Source organism: Mustela erminea, chromosome 9 (assembly GCF_009829155.1).
Source record: "Mustela erminea isolate mMusErm1 chromosome 9, mMusErm1.Pri, whole genome shotgun sequence".
In the NCBI taxonomy this organism is placed as follows: Eukaryota; Metazoa; Chordata; class Mammalia; order Carnivora; family Mustelidae; genus Mustela; species Mustela erminea.
The window spans coordinates 66,376,128-66,394,899 of record NC_045622.1 but is presented as its reverse complement, the minus strand read 5'-3'; the positions used below and the strand labels follow the sequence as shown (position 1 = coordinate 66,394,899).

General features: G+C 42.6%; 1 long non-coding RNA gene across 1 annotated transcript in view; it reads left to right on the top strand.

The window, feature by feature from the left end:
• LOC116600342 overlaps positions 1 to 18,772 on the top strand; it is a 130,800-nt gene that overhangs the window by 108,536 nt on the left and 3,492 nt on the right. Inside the window, exon 4 of the long non-coding RNA XR_004289593.1 lies at positions 17,940 to 18,338. This is a non-coding gene — a long non-coding RNA (uncharacterized LOC116600342). The remainder of the gene's footprint in view (positions 1 to 17,939; positions 18,339 to 18,772) is intronic.

Genomic DNA, 18,772 nt, shown 5'->3' with positions numbered 1-18,772 from the left:
ACAGCAATCTATACTTTCAATGTCATCCCAATCAAAATTCCACTGACATTTTTCCAAGAGCTGGTACAAACAATTCTAAAATCTGTATGGAACCAGAAGAAACCCCAAATTGCTAAGGGGATGTTGAAAAAGAAAAACAAAACTGGGGGGCATCACGTTACCTGATTTCAAGCTTTACTACAAAGCTGTGATCACCAAGACAGCATGGTACTGGCACAAGAACAGACACATAGACCAGTGGAACAGAGTAGAAAGCCCAGATATGGACCCTCAACTCTATGGTCAAATAATCTTCGACAAAGCAGGAAAAATATACAGTGGATAAAAGACAATCTCTTCAATAAATGGTGCTGGGAAAATTGGACAGCTATGTGTAGAAGAATGAAACTCGACCATTCTCTTACACCATAAACTAAAAATGGATAAAAGAACTCAATGTTAGGCAAGAGTTTATCAAAATCCTAGAGGAGAACATAGGCAGTAACCTCTTCGACATCGGCCACAGCAACTTCTTTCAAAACACATCTCCAAAAACAAGGGAAGCAAAAGTGAAATGAACTTTTGGGACTTCATCAAGATCAAAAGCTTCTGCACAGTGAAGGAAACAGTCAACAAAACAAAGAGGCAACCCACAGAATGGGAGAAGATATTTGGAAATGACACTACAGACAAAGGGCTGATATCCCTATAAAGGGGAGTTCTATTAAGGGAGTTCTATAAAGAACTCCTCAATCTCAACACACACAAAACAGGTAATCACATAAAAAAATGGGCAGAAGACATGAACAGACACTTCTCCAAAGAAGACATACAAATGGCTATCAGACACATGAAAAAATGTTCATCATCATTAGCCATCAGGGAGATTCAAATCATAACCACATTGAGATACCACCTTACACCAGTTAGAATGGCCAAAATTAACAAGACAACAAGTGTTGGAGAGGATGTGGAGAAAGGGGAACCTTCTTACACTGTTGGTGGGAATGCAAGTTGGTGCAGCCACTTTGGAGAACAGTGTGGAGATTCCTTAAGAAATTAAAAATAGAGCTTCCCTATGACCCTGCAATTGCACTACTGGGTATTTAACCCAAAGATACAGATGTAGTGAAAAGAAGGGCCGTCTGTACCCCAGTGTTCATAGCAGCAATGGCCACAGTCACCATACTGTGGAAAGAACCAAGATGCCCCTCAACGGACGAATGGATAAGGAAGATGTGGTCCATATACAATATGGAGTATTATGCCTCCATCAGAAAGGATGAATACCCAACTTTTTTTTTTTACCACAATAAAAAACAGCTTTATTGAGTTATAGTTTACTTACCGTAAGTTGCACATATTATGGTATACAACTTCATAAGTTTTGATATATATATATACACATTAAATGATTACCACAGTCAAGATAATGAATATACCTATCAATTTCAAGTTTATGGAATATGCCATATGCCAGCTTCCTCACCAGACAACCACTGACCTGTTCTCTGTCAGTATAAATTAGCTTTCATTTTCTATGGTTTTATATAAATGGAATCATACTTTATATACTCTTTTGTCTGGCTTCTTTTACTAAGCATAATATTTTGAGACTCTTATATTTTGTTGCACATCTCAATAGTTCATTCTTTTCTTACACATAACATAAAAATTACCATTTTAGCTATTTTTAAGTGTATAGTTCAATGGTATTAAGTCCATGAATACCCAACTTTTGTAGCAACATGGACAGGACTGGAAGAGATTATGCTCAGTGAAATAAGTCAAGCAGAGAATCAATTATCATATGGTTTCACTTACTTGTGGAGCATAAGGAATAACATGGAGGACATGGGGAGATGGAGAGGAGAAGTGAGTTGGGGGAAATCAGAGTGGGAGACAAACCATGAGAGACTGAACTCTGAGAAACAAACTGAGGGTTTTGGAGGGGAGGGGGATGGGGGGTTGGGTGAGCCTGGTGGTATTATGGAGGGCACATATTGCATGGAGCACTGGGTGTGGTGCATAAACAATGAATTTTGGAACACGGAAAATAAAATTTATAAAAAACAAACAAAAAAAAAACAAAAAAAGAAGATGTCACACACACACACACACACACACACACACACACACACACAGGAATATTATTCAGCCATAAAAAGAAGGAAATCTTATCATTTGTGACAACATGAATGAAACCTGAGGGCATTATACTAAGAATAAGTCAAACAGAGAAAGATAAATACCATATGATCTCACTTATATGTGAAATCTTAAAAAAAAAAACACAACAAACTCTTAGATAAAAAGGACAGATTGGCTGGGGGGTGGTTTGAGGGGTTGAAATGGATGAAGATGCTCAAAAGATACAAATTTTCAGTTACAAAATAAGTAAAATCACAGGGATGTAATATACAGCATGATCACTGTAATTAATAATACCTTACTATATATTTGAAAGTGGCTAATAGAGTAGATCTTAAAAGTTCTTACCATAAGAAAACAAATTTGCAACAATGTCTGGTAACATATTAACTAGACTTATTGTGGTGGTCATTTCACTATATATACAATATCAAATTATGCTGTATACAAATATAATGTTATATGTCAATTATATCTCAATAAAAAATTAAAAAATAACAAAGAAGCTAAATTTAAAAAAGGAACAAACAATTATTTTTCAAAACTGTCATACCATTAATAATCTGCCAACATTGCATGAATGTTCCAGTTGCTGTATACACCCCATTGATGATTGGTATTACCAGTCCTAAATTTAGCCATTCTTGTGGGTGTGCAGTGTTATTTCATTATGGTTTTAATTTTAATTTCTCTGATGACTATTGATGTTGAGCAGCTTTTCATGTGCTTATTAGCTTTTTATATATTTCCTTTTGTAAAGTTCTTTCTGAAGCATTTGTCCTTTTTAATTGAACTGTCTTTCTATTATTGATTTGTACTTCTTACACAACTTCTTTGTTAGGTATGTCTTTTGCAAACATTTTCTTTCGGTCTGTGACTTGCCTTCTCTCCCCTTTTACTGTGTGTTTTGATAAGTAGGTGTTGTTAATTTTGAAAAAGCCAAATTTATAATTTTTCTTTTATATTTAGTATATTTTGTGTTTTCCTTGGAAGCATTTTCCCTATTCCATACTCAAAAGGCTATTCTCCCATGTTCTCTTCTAGTTTTAATGTTTTAGCACTTTCCTATCTTGAATTAATCCTTGTATATGGTCTGAGGTTTTTGATTTTGCTCTTTAAAACATGGATATTCAGTTGTTTGATTAATTGACAAGGCTCTTCTTTCCACATTGAACTGTCTCAACACCTTTGTGAAAAAAGTCAATTGACGATATATGTGTGGGCCTATTTCCATTTTCTCTAGACATCAATTTGCCTATGCTTATGCCAACTGCCTTGATTACTGTAACTTACCACACTACCTTGATACTGTAGTAACTTTACAGTAAATTTTGAAATCAGGCAATGTAAGTCCAATGTAAGTTGATTCTTTTTAAAAAGACTTAACAGTATTGTTATGGCTATTCCAGACCCTTTGCCTTTCCATTTAAATTTTAGAATCTGCTGGTCCATTTCTGTAAAAAAGCCTTATGGGATTTTGGGGGGATTTGTGTTAGTTTGATAGCGCTGCCACAACAAAATACCATACACTGGGTGGCTTAAACAGCAGAAATTTATATTTGCACAGTTCTGGAGGCTGGAAGTCCAAGATCAAGGTGTCAGCAGATTTATTTTCTTCTTGGCTTGCAGATGGCTGTCTCCATGCTGTGTCTTCATATGGTCTTTTTTCTGTATGTGAGCATACCCCATGTCTCTTTGTGTGTTCAAACGTCCTCTTCATAAAGATCACCAGTCAGATTGTATCAGGGCTCACCCTAATGACTTTATTTTAACTCAATCACCTCTTTAAAGGCTCTATCTCCAGACAAAGTCACTTTCTGAGGTACTGGGGGTTGGGGCTTCAACATATGAATTTTGGGGGACACAATTTAGATCATAACAGGATTATAATGGATCTTTAGATCAACTATGGGTTAACTGACATCTTGACAGTATTGGGCCTTCCAATCCAAGAGCATGTTATATCTCTCCATATATCTGCATCTTCTTTAATTTCCCAGAAATGTTCTGTAGTTTTCAGTATAGAGAACTTGCATATATTTTGTTTAACTTACCCTTAAATATTTTCTGGTTTTTGATATTATCATAAATTTTTCCATTTATTTTCCAATTGTTGGGGGCTAGTATATGGACATACATTTCCTTTTTGTATATTGACCTCATATTATGAAATGTTAAATTCCCTTCCTTATTAATTAGTAGATTTGGGGGATAGATACCTTATGTATACAGTAATTTACTTATTGTTTCCAATCTTTGTGACTTCTTCCTTTACTGCATTGGCTAGGACCTTCAGTACAATGCAGAATAGAAGTGGTAAGAGTAGACATCCTTTACTCATTCCTGTTCTTAAAAGTGTTCCATGTTTTATTAAGTGCGAGGTTTGTTTTAGGTTGTACAACCTTGATGGTTATGAAAATGTACCTTTCGGGTTTCCTACAAAATGTACCTTTCAGGTTTCCTACTTAAAGCCTGACAGCTCCAGTAGTTGCATTTGAAATCCATCACTTTTTTATGCTGATGTGACACTTCCCAAAGTGGACACATTTCCAGTCAATGCCCGGGAGATGTGGGATTCCTCTGGCGGGTGACTTTAGCTTGAGGACTGATTCCTTGATGGCTGTATGTAACTCTGAGAGCTGCACTGGAGTTTCAAAGGCTTCTCTACCACCGACATTCCTCTTCTCCTCCTCCACCTGGAGTTCAGATTTGTATTGTGACCTGACAAGTATCTCATGTTCTTCCAGAACATCTAATTTCCTCTTAAAAGCATTTCCTCTAATAAATTCCTTGCATGTCTAATCCTTTGCTGGTGTCTGCATCTTAGAAAATCCATACTAACACAGAGATTGAGAAATTCCTGTTCTGATCCTACTTTGTTGGGAGACTTTTTTTCTTAATCATAAATATGTACTGAATTTTGAGAAAGGGTTTTTCTGCATTTGCTGAAATGATCACATGAGTTTTCTCCCTTTTTTCTTCTTAATAGGGTTATGTGGATTGCTCTTTGAAAGTTAAGCCAACCTTGCATTCCTAAGCTAAACCTTAGTTAGTCGTGAAGCTTTATCCTTTTTATATATTGTTGTATCTTGTAGTATATTCAAGAGCTTTAGATCTATATTTATGGGAGATATTGATCTATATGTCTAGTGTCTTCATAAGGTTTTGGTACCAAGGTTATTCTAGTCTCATAAAATTAGTTTGGAAGTATTTCATCCTCCTCTTGTTTCTAAAAAGGTTTTTGTAAGATTGGCATTATATCTTTTAAATGTTTTGATAGAATTCACCCAGGCAGCCATCTGGTGCCTGGGGGATTCTTTGTTTTCTTCTCTACATTTTTAGTCTTTATTTCTGGCTTATTTATTTTCTGTGGGGACATTTTGCTCGTTATTCTTTTTTTTTTTTTTTCCTTGAAATAACTTTGTGTGGGATTCAAACACAATTCTTTTTTTGTTGTTCATGCTTGAAGGGCCTGAGTTCTCCTATTCACTTTGGAAGGGAGCGTGGGCCAGGATTATTTTCCTAGTTTCATAGCTCTAGAGTTCACTATTCTGTTGTTATTACAAAGTGTTCAAATATATGGCTTTTATTCATTCTAATCTGCTGGCTCACTTACCCTCCCCAGTTTTATGAGAAACGTTTCTTTCCTTCTCCCCTAATACCTCGCCCTGCATAAATTAGATTCTGTTCTCAATTATTTTCTACTCGGTGTAGCCCTTTGTTTTGGAAGGGAGCTCTTGTTAGTTCTAAGAGCTCAAAGCACCCAGACGGCTCTAGTATTCTCTGATCTTGACCTCGGAAAGTAAAGTGTGCAAGGTCCCTTCCATTTAAGGCTGTTTTCCCAGATTGTTTCCCTTCCCTTGGGAGTATCTGTTGGTAGTTTTGGATTCTCTGAATCTCAAGTTCAACACGAATCCCTTGTCTGTCCTTTGCTTCCCTCTGCATACTTGCTGATGCTACATGGTGTTGGTGGTTTTCGTATTGTTCCTCAACTGCTCATATTGTGGAGCTTGTATGGATTCCTTTCATTGCTACAGATACTGTCTGGAGGATTTTCATTTTGCCATGTTAGTCTCTCTGTTTCGTTAGGTGTTTCAAAAAGATAAAAAATTACTTCACCATTGCTACCACCTTCCTAGAATCCCATTAGTGTTTAGTGGGAGTGGTGGTGGGGGGCTGAAGATACCCAATTATACGTCCATGTTAAAAGCTTAAGCAATTTGTACAAACCACCAAGAGTTCTATTTGATTTTGAAAGCGTTAGGACTTTCATGTGAAACTACAAAAGACCTTTATTTTTATTTATTTATTTATTTAAAGATTTTATTTATTTTATTTGACAGACAGAGATTACAAGTAGGCAGAGAGGCAGACAGAGAGAGAGAGAGAGAGAGAAGGAAGCAGGCTTCCTGCTGAGCAGAGAGCCTGATGCGGGACTCGATCCCAGGACCCTGAGATCATGACCTGAGCCGAAGGCAGCAGCTTAACCCACTGAGCCACCCAGGCGCCCTACAAAAGACCTTTAGAATTGATGGTGGTAAGCCCAGAACACTAAAATCAATACTTGTGACATAAAAATGGGAATAATAATAAGAAGCTTCTCACTGAGCTCTTCTTTGTATCAGGTATTGTGCAAAATTTTTACATGATTGTTCTCAGTTAAGTCTCTCAACCACCTTATAAGGCAGGTGCTATTATCATCCCTACCTAATCACTTTTATCACTATTCCCATAAGACTGGTAGTATCATAACTACTTTACAGTGTTGAAAATGAGGCGTAGAGAGGTTTGTTACTTTTCCATAGTCACGTGTCTCTCAAACTCACAGCTGGTGCTCATAGCCATCCTACCATAACACCTCCCACCTATTTGTGCATATACACCAGTGGGGAAAGGAGCTCAGAGGGCCAGGGGATCACTCTCATGTAGGAAATCACTTTCAAGCAGGTACCTGAACTCTTACTTGAGTCGTGGCCATACTACCATGTGCCTAGCCTTATTGACTTGTCCTCAGGGTACAATGCACAAAAAAATCCTCCCCCACAAAAAGAAAAATTGCTGATGGAGTATTGAAAGAAAATGGCAGCTCAGTAGTCCAATGGTAGGAAGAAAGGACCCTCCCCAGTCAGGCAGGGTAGCTAAGACAGATGTGTCAATAATAGCAAGGCCAGTAGGAAAAGCTTCAGTGGAGGTCATCAAATAACAGATGGGAGACCAGCTTCATTGGAAGCATCAGCAAAGCTTCAGCCGCTCAGGATGAGAAGGTATGAGCCAGCCTGCTATGCTTGAGGAAACATAGTGGGCTCAGGTGTTTGACTTCCAAAAGTTTCTCTTAAGAAACTAAGGTCGCTGGTGGGGATTGCTACCCAGAGGCAATATGGATTAAGTGTGGGGGTTCGAGAGCAAGATAACTGGTTCATATCCTGGCTTCGTCAGTTCCTGACTGTGGGAACTTCAGCAAGTTACTTGGTCCTTTTTGCCTCCATTCCATGAGGTGTAAAATGGGGACAATAGTAATACCCACATCACTGTGTCACTGGCAGGATTAAATGAGTCAACCCATGCAAAGCACTTAGAATGATTCCTTGTGCCCTATAAGTTTCTGTGTATGTTCCTTCCAGTTACAATCCATCTTCATTATTTGCAGATTCTGTATTTGCAAATTTGCCTACTGGCTAATATCTATTTGTAACCCTAACATCAATACTTATAGTGATTTCATGGTCTTTTTTTTTTTTTTTTTAAGATTTTATTTATTTATTTGACAGAGAGAGATCACAAGCAGGCAGAGAGGCAGGCAGAGAGAGAGGAGGAAGCAGGCTCCCCGCTGAGCAGAGAGCCTGATGCGGGCCTCAATCCCAGGACCCTGAGATCATGACCTGAGCCGAAGGCAGCGGCTTAACCCACTGAGCCACCCAGGCGCCCGATTTCATGGTCTTTTGTGGACATGTACAGAATGGCGACAAATTGGAGTTGCCCAGTGTGCACATTCCCAGCTGTTGGGCAAGGTGATGATCTGCCTTGTTTCAGCCCTCATGCTGTAAACAAGTGTCCTTCCTGTAGTCTAGTTAGAGCCACATTTTCTCTTGCATTTTTGTGCTTTCTGTTAGTTGATTTCATTGTCTAAAGTGCCCCAAGTGTGGTGCTGAAGTATTGTCTTCTCAAGAAAGCTTAGGAAACACGTGTGTCAGATAAGCTTCATTCAGGTGTGAGTTACAGTGCTGTTGGCTGTAAGGTCAATGTTAACGAATCACGATATATTTAACGATATATTAAATAAGGTGTCTTTACACAGAAACACACAGAAAACAAAGTTCGGTGTTGACTGGTTGATGAAAATGTTGTGAGCAGAGGCTCATAAGAACCCAGCCCTAATTTCCTCTGTGAGCAATGGTTCTGTATTGGAGACAACTTGACAGAACGTAACTACTGTGAATGACGAGAATCCCTTGTATTGTCTTACTGGGACTCCTCTATCCTATGTGGCCCGGAGAAGTGAGGCATATGAAATGAGCAGATTTCTGCCTCATGTCTACTGGAACAGATACATTCTAAGCCCAGAACCACAGTTTAGTATGGTTCCATGCCTTTGTTGACAAAATGGGGGCATGGCACGGGTATCTTGAGAAATTTCAGCGTGAGAGTCTCTTTGGACCAATGGGCTAGGGCATGATCCTCAAGCACAGGGGCAGAAGCTGGCCAACTGACAGCTGCCCTTGAGGAGTTCGGACTCCCTCCTCCCTGCTGACACTAGGAGAAGGTTCATCCTGGCTAAGGGAATAAGCTGTGCCTTTGTTCCCTGCCTGCCTCCTCTGACTTGTGCCGACAACTGCCTTTTATGTGGCAAGCTTCGAAAGCACCTGGCAGACACCTGAGACAAAGCTGAGATCATAGTTATTAGGCCTCACAGGTAACTGTCATTAAATGCTCTCCTGCCTGAAGAGAAACGTGTGCGTCATGTTTGAAATACTTTCTGGAGTTTCAGTAGGAAATGGACCAGTTAAGGGAACAAACAGTATCTTGGACACTGAAATGAAAAGAATTTCTGATCTCAAACCGGATGGGAGGCCCTCTAGTGAAAAAGCTTGTGTCACACTTTCTTCACCGCCGTTTCACAGTGCAAGCTCACAAAGCCAGAGCTTTGTGATGACAGCAGAGTCGTCATGGCCTTGTAACGTCCTGGCAAGCTGGGGCAATATTGCTGTGACACAGCTGTAACAGCGCATGGCCAGAACATTCTACCATGACAAAGTGGAACGTGGCACCAACACAACTCCCCACGGGTAGCATAGAAGCGGGCTCTACCCTGCACACTGCCACCACCACACCATGACACAAGGGCTGTAATGTGACAACCTGATAGCCCCACTGTCCTTATCATGGTACCATCACATGTCTGTCATCATATTGCAGTGCCCTGACAATACACCAGCATGTTGCAAAGCTCTAAGCCCTCAGCATCTGTTTTGACCAACTTCCGTGATGGAGTCTCATCAGCTCAAAGTCCAGATATTTTGGAGGCATTTAAGCCCAGGCTGGAAGCACCACTGACATAAACACCCGAAGGAGTTCCCTCTGGCTGTGCCTTCCCTGTGCTGTTGGTAGACCCCTGCCTACTTCTTCCACCAGGTATGAGGACAGAGTTCATTTCTTCTCCACTTTTGTATGTCTCAGCACTTAAAATAGCTCCTAGCTCAGAGTGAGAATAAATAGGGAAAAGGCTGTTTGGTGAACTTGGCATGGAGGTAAAGAGATCCAATGACATCAAGGGGTCATTGTGTAAGTCACAGTCACAGACTCAGAAGTCACTTCAGACTGGAACCAGTGGTTCCCAGGGTTACTTATTCCTATATTTATTTTTGCGATATCTGTGTGTTACTTATTATTAGCTCAATATCTTTAAATGTACATTTTTTTTCTAAAAAGATTTTATTTCTGTATTTTATAGAGAGACAGAGAGAGCACAAGTAGGGCAGAAGAAGAGGGAGAAGCAGACTCCCTTGCTGAGCATGGAGCATGGAATTGAGCATGGGGCTCAATTCCAGGAGCCTGGGATCATGACATGAGCCGAAGGCAGACTCTTTTTTTTTTTTTTTAACAATGTAAAACTTTATTTTTTTATTTCTTTATTTCTTTTCAGCGTAATGGTATTCATTGTTTTTGCACCACACCCAGTGCTCCATACAATCCGTGCCCTCTCTAATACCCACCACCTGGTTCCTCCAACCTCCCACCTCCCGCCCCTTCAAAACCCTCAGATTGTTTTTCAGAATCCATAGTCTCTCATGGTTCACCTCCCCTTCCAATTTCCCTCAACTCCCTTCTCCTCTCCATCTTCCCTGACTCTTTTTAAAAAAATGTTAAAAAGATTTTATGTATTTATTTAACAGAGAGAGCAAGAGAACACAAGTGGAGAGAGTAGTAGAGGGAGAGAGAGAAGCAGGTTCCCTGCTGAGCTGAGAGCCCAATGTGGGACTCTAACCCAGGACGCTGGGATCATGACGTGAGCTGAAGGCAGATGGTTAACCATCTGAGGCACCCAGGTGCTCCAAGAGACTCTTAATCATCGGAAAGAAACTGAGGGCTGCTGGAGGGGTGGGGAGATGGGGTAACTGGGTGATAGATATAAAGGAGGGCACGTGATATAATGAGCACTGCGTATTACGTAAGACTGACGAATCACTGCCCTCTACATCTGAAACGAACAATACATTGTATGTTAATTAGTTGGATTTAAATTTTAAAATTGTCTATTAAAAAGAAAGAAAAAATAAAAATGTAATTTGAAATATAAATATAATTAAAAAAAAAAAGAAATGAAGTACTGATACATGCTACAACATGCATGAACCTTGAAAAGATTACGCTGGGAAGCCAGACTCAAAATGTCACATATTGTATGATTTCATTTATATAAAATATGCAGAATTAAATCTGTACAGGCATGCACGGATTGGCGGTTGCCATGGGTTGAGGGGGAGGTGAATGGGGAACAACTGTTTTATAGTATGGGGTTTTGGAACCAGATAGAGATGGTTGCCATACAACACTGTACTGAATGCCACTGAATTGTTCACTTTGAGATGGTTAATTTTGTTATGTGAATCTTACCTCAATAAAATAAGGTCAGATTTTTAAAAATGGTACCTACATAGAAGAGATTTAGTTGAAACATCATATAATTATTGGAAAGGATTTGAAGTCATGTCAGCAACTACCTAATGCTTGATGAAAGCAGCGTGTGTATCTTTCCATCTTTACACATTGCTGCTGGACAGCACAGTCCTCTTGCTGATGGGGCTGCAGCGTGTGTTCACCAGGGTGCTCCAGAAAAGCATCTGGGTGAGAGGGTAGTGGTAGGGGAGGGAGGTGAGCCTGGGCAGGGGAGCTAGCCTCCAGTTCTAGACACAATGGGCCACCTTCTCTGCCTGGGATATCGGAGGGAGGAGACCTTTTTGATAATCCAGTTTCTCTATGACTTACCAAAAAAATCATTAGAGGATACATAATTAAAGAGAAATACATTTTTAGAGAAGTGGTAAATGTTCTACTCATGTATTTTTTTTCTTTAAACTTTACTGTTTTGCTTAACTACAAAAGCAACATAATACTTATTAGAGAGTGGGAAGCACAGAAAGGCATCAAGAGAAAGGGAAGGAGTCAGCTGTTATCCCACCATGTAGAAGTAGCTGCTTTTAATACTTAAATAAATCTTTCCAGTATTTTATGCCTTTATGCACATAGCTAACATCACATGATGTACCCATGGTATACTTCCTTCCCCCATAATGTCATAGAAAAAGCATTCCTCCAGGTCATTAAAACGTCACTGTGTTGGTTGTGCCATAGGCCATTGTAAGGAGGAATGGTTTATTTAACCACTCCACTATCATTAGATATTTTAGTTGTCCTCTGAGAGCAAAAATACTAAACTCTGCATGTACAGTAGAAGTTACAAGTGGAAGGACCCAGGAGATACTATGGCTCTGACTGTGTGGCTGGGGATATACAAACCTCATTGGAGAAGACTGGGTATAGTCTCAGGAAGGTAAGATTGGTGTGTGATTATAATTTTGCTGGTAGGAAACCAACTCACAGCAGTGTATATACTGTTCGGAGAACAAACAAAAGGGGAAGGTCAGCATGCAGACTGGAGAAGAACTGAAAATTGTCAGACTCTCAGGCACTGCCCAGTTAGGCGGGAGTCCTGGCCCAAAGATTTGGATTTGTATCTCTAAGTGTCTCTAGGAGCACAGCACCCTCTGTATGGCAGGTGAAGGGATAACATAGGAAGAAGGCACCCTCCTTGCCCCAAAGGAGCATGATAGGTAGCAAGGTAGACTGTTAGTGTGATTAGTAAGGATTATTGAATAGTGAGGCCAGGGCCATGGGAGGACTGTGCATTCTGGGACCCTAGAGGCCCAGCCTTGGTATGGGGGATGGACAGTGGGGATGGGGAGGCTTTCCGTAGAGAGTAACCCCTGAGCTGAGACTCAGCAGAGGAACTGCAATTACAGAGTCCTCTGAGTATGACTGTGAACTCCCCCATTAGCCACCCCTGTTCTGATTCCACACTCACCATGCGGCCATTGGTGAATAACTTGGCTTTGTTAGCATCTGTTCTTTTTTTTTTTTTTTTTAAAGATTTTAATTATTTATTTCAGAGAGAGCATAAGCAGTGGGGAGAGGGAGAAGCAGGCTCCCCGAAGAGCAGGGTGCCCGACATGGGGCTCGATCCCGGAGCCTGGGACCATGACCTGAGCTGAAAGCAGAAGCTTAACTGACTGAGCCACCCAGACGCCCCAGCATCTATTCTTGAGCCTGGTTTCCATGAGTCTGTCCTTGAGAAGTGGGCCTGCTCTTTGTTCTGACCTAGTGAGGTTTCTGAGCCTGCAAGGCTAAGGATGTCAGGACTTGAGGCAAGGAGAATTCACCAACCATGACCCAAGTCCCCTAAGAAGGCCTCCCCAGGAACATTGGTGCTCTGTACCTGCCTTTTCCCTTGTAAGTACAAGAGCTCCATCTCAAGGGGGTTGTATGGAGTAAGCAAGATGATGTGGGCAATGGGCCTGGCTGAGAGCTGGTGCTTAGAAGCTCTGAGCAGATACTTATTCATGTCTTCCCTGTAGATTCTCCTGCTTCCATTGGTGGGGGGAGGGAGGGGAGCTGATAAAGTGGAGATGATGAGTCATATAGTTCACTAACACCCTCCAGCTAGTTCTCCCACTTCATTAGCCAAGCCATCAGTCAATGTGACTAATTGTTACTTTTTGAGATAAATGTTTAAAATATCATCTTCTATGACAAGGTTCTTTAATAGCTCAAGGACTTGTTGGGGGTGGTAGGGAAAGATAGTATGCCTGCACAGAACAACCGGAAAATAATGCTGGAAACTGTTTGACTGAGGAGGTTCCTTCCTCTCGGTCCAGGCTGGGATGCGCCAGTACAATCTGGTTGGTTGTTTATGGTCAATGTGGGATATGACCAGGTGGGGTTCACTTGGTACCATGTCTCCTGAAGGCCCGGTTCAAAGGCTGACTTCTCTCCTTTGTTGGCTCTACTGGTGCCACCGGCCACCCTTATATCTGCTCAGGGAGCACAGGCTCTTCTTCCCTGGACCTCTGTGACTCAGTGGTGTACCTACATGGTGCTGTTGAAAAGCCCGATGTGGGCTCCATCTAGGAGAAACAAAAGACCCTGCCCTCCTTTCTTTTGTGAGCTAGGAGAGCTTGAGTAAGTTTGGTTTCTTAGGTGGTGGGAGATAGATGCCTTAGACTATAGGTAACATAATTTTCACAGGCCTAGGTGAAGCTTCTAGAAGCTTCTGCAGATGCCTCTGATAGTCTTTGAATTGAATTCAGACCTCTGGCTAGCCAAGGGTCAACTCTTGTAGATAGGATTCTGTGTGGACTGAGCCAAGAACACAACCCTGGGGATGTCATAGTAGACTGTGGTCTCCACCAGGAATGTTCCTGATCCACACTCATCTAGAATCACCATTTCTTTGACTTATCTTTCCCTTGTCTGCTCTTCCATTCACCTTCTGTACAAATGCTTTCTTGAAAACATTTCATCAGTCTGAGTCCTGGGGTTGCCATGGCTACACTGAGGGGAGACGTTACCACCGAGGCTCTTGCTCTGATTGGAGCTCAGTGGTGGTCACCTTCTGGTGGACACAGCCTTGTGACCCTGACAGGGCCATGTGGCCTCTCCTAGTTCGTGAGACCCCATATACCCTGAATGCTGCAATGGACTTATCCTGCTATTGCTTTCACTGATCCTGGGTCTGGGATGCTTGCTAACTTGTCAGCTGCCTGAAAAATTCACTCCAAGAGCCATAGTTAGACTTGAATCTAGGAATAAATACCCTTTTGAGAGGTGAAACTAGAAAATGATAAGCAAGCAACCACCAACACCAACCCTAACATCACTTAAAAAAGGACATGAGAAGAAAAAAAGCAGATTCTAGCACTCAGTTCCTAATGTAATGCCCACACCTATTGTCTCTCACGCTCCTATCCCCAAGCGCTGCTTCAGATTCCTTTAGGGGCTCTGAGGTCTCAGTCATATATGTCCATGCTCCTGCACGAAAGGAGAGGTCTGAATATAGTTCATAGGTCAAAAACAGAAATTCTGGGACTAGATGTTTATGTTCAAATCACGGCTCAGCAGATTACTGGCTGTTTGATCTTGGGCTAGTTATTAGCCTCTCTGTGCTTCAGTTTCCCCGTAGATAGAATGAAGATGATTATATTACTAATTTCATAGGGTTTCTGTGAGGATCAAATGAGTTATTATATGCAAAGCACTTCACATCATGCCAGGAATATGGTTAAGTGTTATTAGGTGTTCGCCCCTACAAGGCCCTGCGTGGTCTCTGTTTCCTGGCTGGGGCCAGCCACCCGGCTCTAGAGAGGATTTTGCTTTGTGCTCCGGTTCTTACCTGTGCTTTGAGCAAGGGATCTGCCATTTGCTATAAAATGGTATTTATTGCAAGGACTTCAGTAGTGGGTCATTGGCATTTACCCCCTGAAAACAAGTGTAGAATTAAAACATGAAATGTGGCTCCGAGGAGTCTCAGTAGAGCACCTCAGCTGAACGACAACAGAGCCAGTTTGTTTCTTGCAAAACCAGCCAAAGTCTTTGAACCCACCCCTGTGTATTCCTGAGTCTCAACCTTGTCTCTGTCGCCTCGTTTCTAGATGCAGGCTTGTGTCAAGGACATATGGGGTGCATGGGGTTCTCAGCAGCCCCAGAGAGGTTGCAGCATTAACACCCGCTTCAAAACAGAAACTGCACCATTGCCCTGGTGGGGGGGGGGGTTGCTGCTCTGCCACGTTAGACCTGAAGCCCCCAAAACTGTCATTGATCTACCCAGAGTTCTTTTTTCTTTCTTTCTTTTTTTTTTCAAGATTTTATTAATTTATTTAATTTAGAGAACAAGAATGAGAGTATGTGAGTGGAGGGAGAGACCGGGGCAGAGGGAGAAAATCTCACGCAGACTCCCTGCTAAGGAGGGATATGGCTCAGTCCCACCACCTGGAGATCAGGACCTGACCCGAAACCAAGAGTCAGATGCTTCATGGACTGAGCCGCCCCGGAGCGCCAGATCTACGCAGAGTTCTCTACCCAGGACACTCAGGGATTTTCTAGCCAGTTTTTGTGGCTTTAAGGAGGATGGTGAAATCTTCACCTCCTAAAAAGCCGGCCCTTGACAGTATTATCAGCAATGTGTTAGAAGGGGTCTCCAGATACTATCCGAAGCCCAAAGCAGTGTATCTCCTCTTTGCCAGCTTAGCATTCCTTTTCTGGTGAATGATGTCTTTGTTTGCCCTTTCGATGGCCCAGGAGAGTAATAATCAAATGCATTAAGCAGTTACTGAGAGCTTTCATGCCCAGTGGCACTCAAAACTAACTCGGAGATGGGTCCTATTATTATCCTCATTTATGGATTCAGAAACTAAAGTTCAGGGAGGCGAAGTGACTTGCCCAAGATCACGTCGCTGGAAACTGGCAGAGCTGGGAGTCAAACCGAGGTCTGTTTTTCTAACCCTCTGAGCCTATACTTTCAGTGGCAACGTGTGGTGCCTCCACGTGTGGTGAGTGGACGGGAAGATCACGGACCTCGGTGTCAGAGAGGCCTGGCTCTGCCTTACAAGCTTAGTAAACTGGAATGGAGCATTTAGTTTCCTCAATGGCATCAGCAGCAGCAACATGGCACATGCTAGGAGCCAGGTGTATTTTACTATCTTAACTTGTCCAACTTGCAAAAACCCTATGAGGTCAATACTAGGGTTTTGCCAGGGAGTTAATGACGGAACCTCAGTGTGGTCTTGTGAAGATTCAGGGAGATACTGTGTGTGCAAGGACTCAGTCTGGAAGAGAGGAAGGGCTAAATATTAGGAAATGTGGGTGACTACAGCTTGGAGAAAGACACACAGGCCAGTGCTTTTCTGCCAATGTCCTCCGTTCGTGAGAACAAAGGACGCCGGAGCTGGATTAGAATCTGTGTTCTCTTTGACTTTCACCACTGAACAAAACTGCTCTGTTTCATGCATCTGCCAGTCCTGATACCTCTGAGCACAGCCCAGGCACTCCATAAATGTCTGTTAAATGAATGAGCCAAGGGGACCCGCTCCAGGCCCCTGTAGCTGACGCCATTTCCTCCACACAGTTCCTAGGATTTTGTTCCTGGGGGTAGGAGGCAGGATGGGGGCTGGGAGTTGGGGAGAAGGGCCATCACTGCATCAGCTGGGAGAGACACTGGTATCCCAACTGGCAGCTGCTGCTCCTCAGACCGCTGCCTGGACAGAGGCGTCCCTGAGCGCTCAGGAGGCTGTCCACCAGGCATCGTGCTGCACCACGTGTGTCCACTGTAGTTTTTTTAATGACCCATTTCCACCCTCACAGGAAGATTTGATTTATTTTATTTTATTTATTTTATTTTAATTTAATTTTATTTCTTTGTTGTTTGTTTATTCATTTATTTATACATACTTACCTAACCTGAGCATCTCCTCTTCCACGCATAAACTTATTTCCTTTGGCCTCGTGCTCTGAGCAGAGAGGGGCCAGCTGGTCACCAATTTCTATGTAATAACCCTTCAGATCTTCAACGACTGTTGAAGACTGTTAAATCTCTCCTCCGCTGCCTCCTGTCCAACTAAATAATTCCTGCTCCTTTCACCTTTCTCCACAGGTCCAGTTTTTCCACTTGTTCAGAGCCCTTCCACCTTTTCCAGCAGGAAATCAGGAAGACCGCGGGTCATCAGGGCTGTGGCTAGCTGAGGGATGAGGGCGAAGGCCAGCCGGTGTGAGGGGGCACGCCATTCTCTATTGTCCCTGGGTCTGGGGGGCACAGCCTCAGCTTTTCTCTCAGGGGCCGCCACCCTAGAAAAATGTCTTCTCCACTGGGGAACAACCTTGGCACCCCTCTTTTCTCTCCTTCCTCTTCCTTCCAGCTCTGCCCATCTCCATGCTGACTGTGGCCATCTGGCACCCTCCACCGGGTTCAGATATGCCAAAGAAGACAAGTAGGGAGCTGAAACAGGCAACAAGAGCGACAAATAACAAGGACAGCTGACATTGTTCACCAGCTGCCAGCTAACTGTGCGCTTTATCTCAGTTCCTCAGACAGCCTGATTGTCCTCATTTCACGCAAGGAGATTCCAAAGCTCAGCGACAGAGCCTGTAAGGCACTTGTCTGAGACCACACGTAGGAGGTGGTATGGCCAGAATTGAAAGCCAGGCGGTGGGGATTCGGACACAGTGCTTTTAACGCTGACCATCTCACTCTGCTTATTTTGCAGAAAACGAATCGAGGATGGGGGAAGAGCTCACAGTGGGATTATTAGGAGCAGGTTACTACTGCGGACAGCTGGGGCAAAGAGAGGGACTCTGAGGGAGCAGTTACAGAAGCAGGAGGGGAAGCAGAAGGCAGAGTCTCAAGAAGGAGGGTCAAATAAATGTCAAATGTGCAGAAAGGCCAAATGCAATTTTTCCATGTCTGTCTTCCATTCAGGGCCGAAGGTGAGCTGCCTCCATTGGACCCATTTTCTGGACTCTGGAAGAGGCCTATTTGTGTTCCATCCTCTGAGCTGACCCTCCTCTCCATGACGGCTCTCCTCAAACTTCTCCAGCCCCAAGACTTCAAACACCCCCAAAGCCACCTCTGGGTTCCCGCATGGGCTCTGAGAGGCCAGGGCCAGGTGGGAACACCCTGGGAAGGTGTGGTTCCTCCATCCTCTCCATCTGCACAGACCTTTCCTGCCTTCTAATTCACAGGTCTGCCATCTGACTTTACTTCCAGCCCATTCTTGCTTCCTAATTTCACCTTCTTTCTTTTTTCCCTCTCTGCCATAACCGGGGTAGCAAGACAAAAAACCCAAAAAACAAAAACAAACAACCAAAAAACAAAACCCCCAAACCAAAAAACGAAAAAGAACAAACCAAGAAAAACCAAACCCCAAACCAAAACAAACCCTAGGTGCCATAACTTTGGTTGCTCCTTTTTCATTTTCTACCAGTTGGGGTATAGTTGGCTGAAAAGTGGACCTCTACAAGATGTCCATGTCCTAATCCCTGGAACCTATGAATGTTACCTGACATGGCCAAAAAAGAGATGTGATTGTGGTTAAGGATC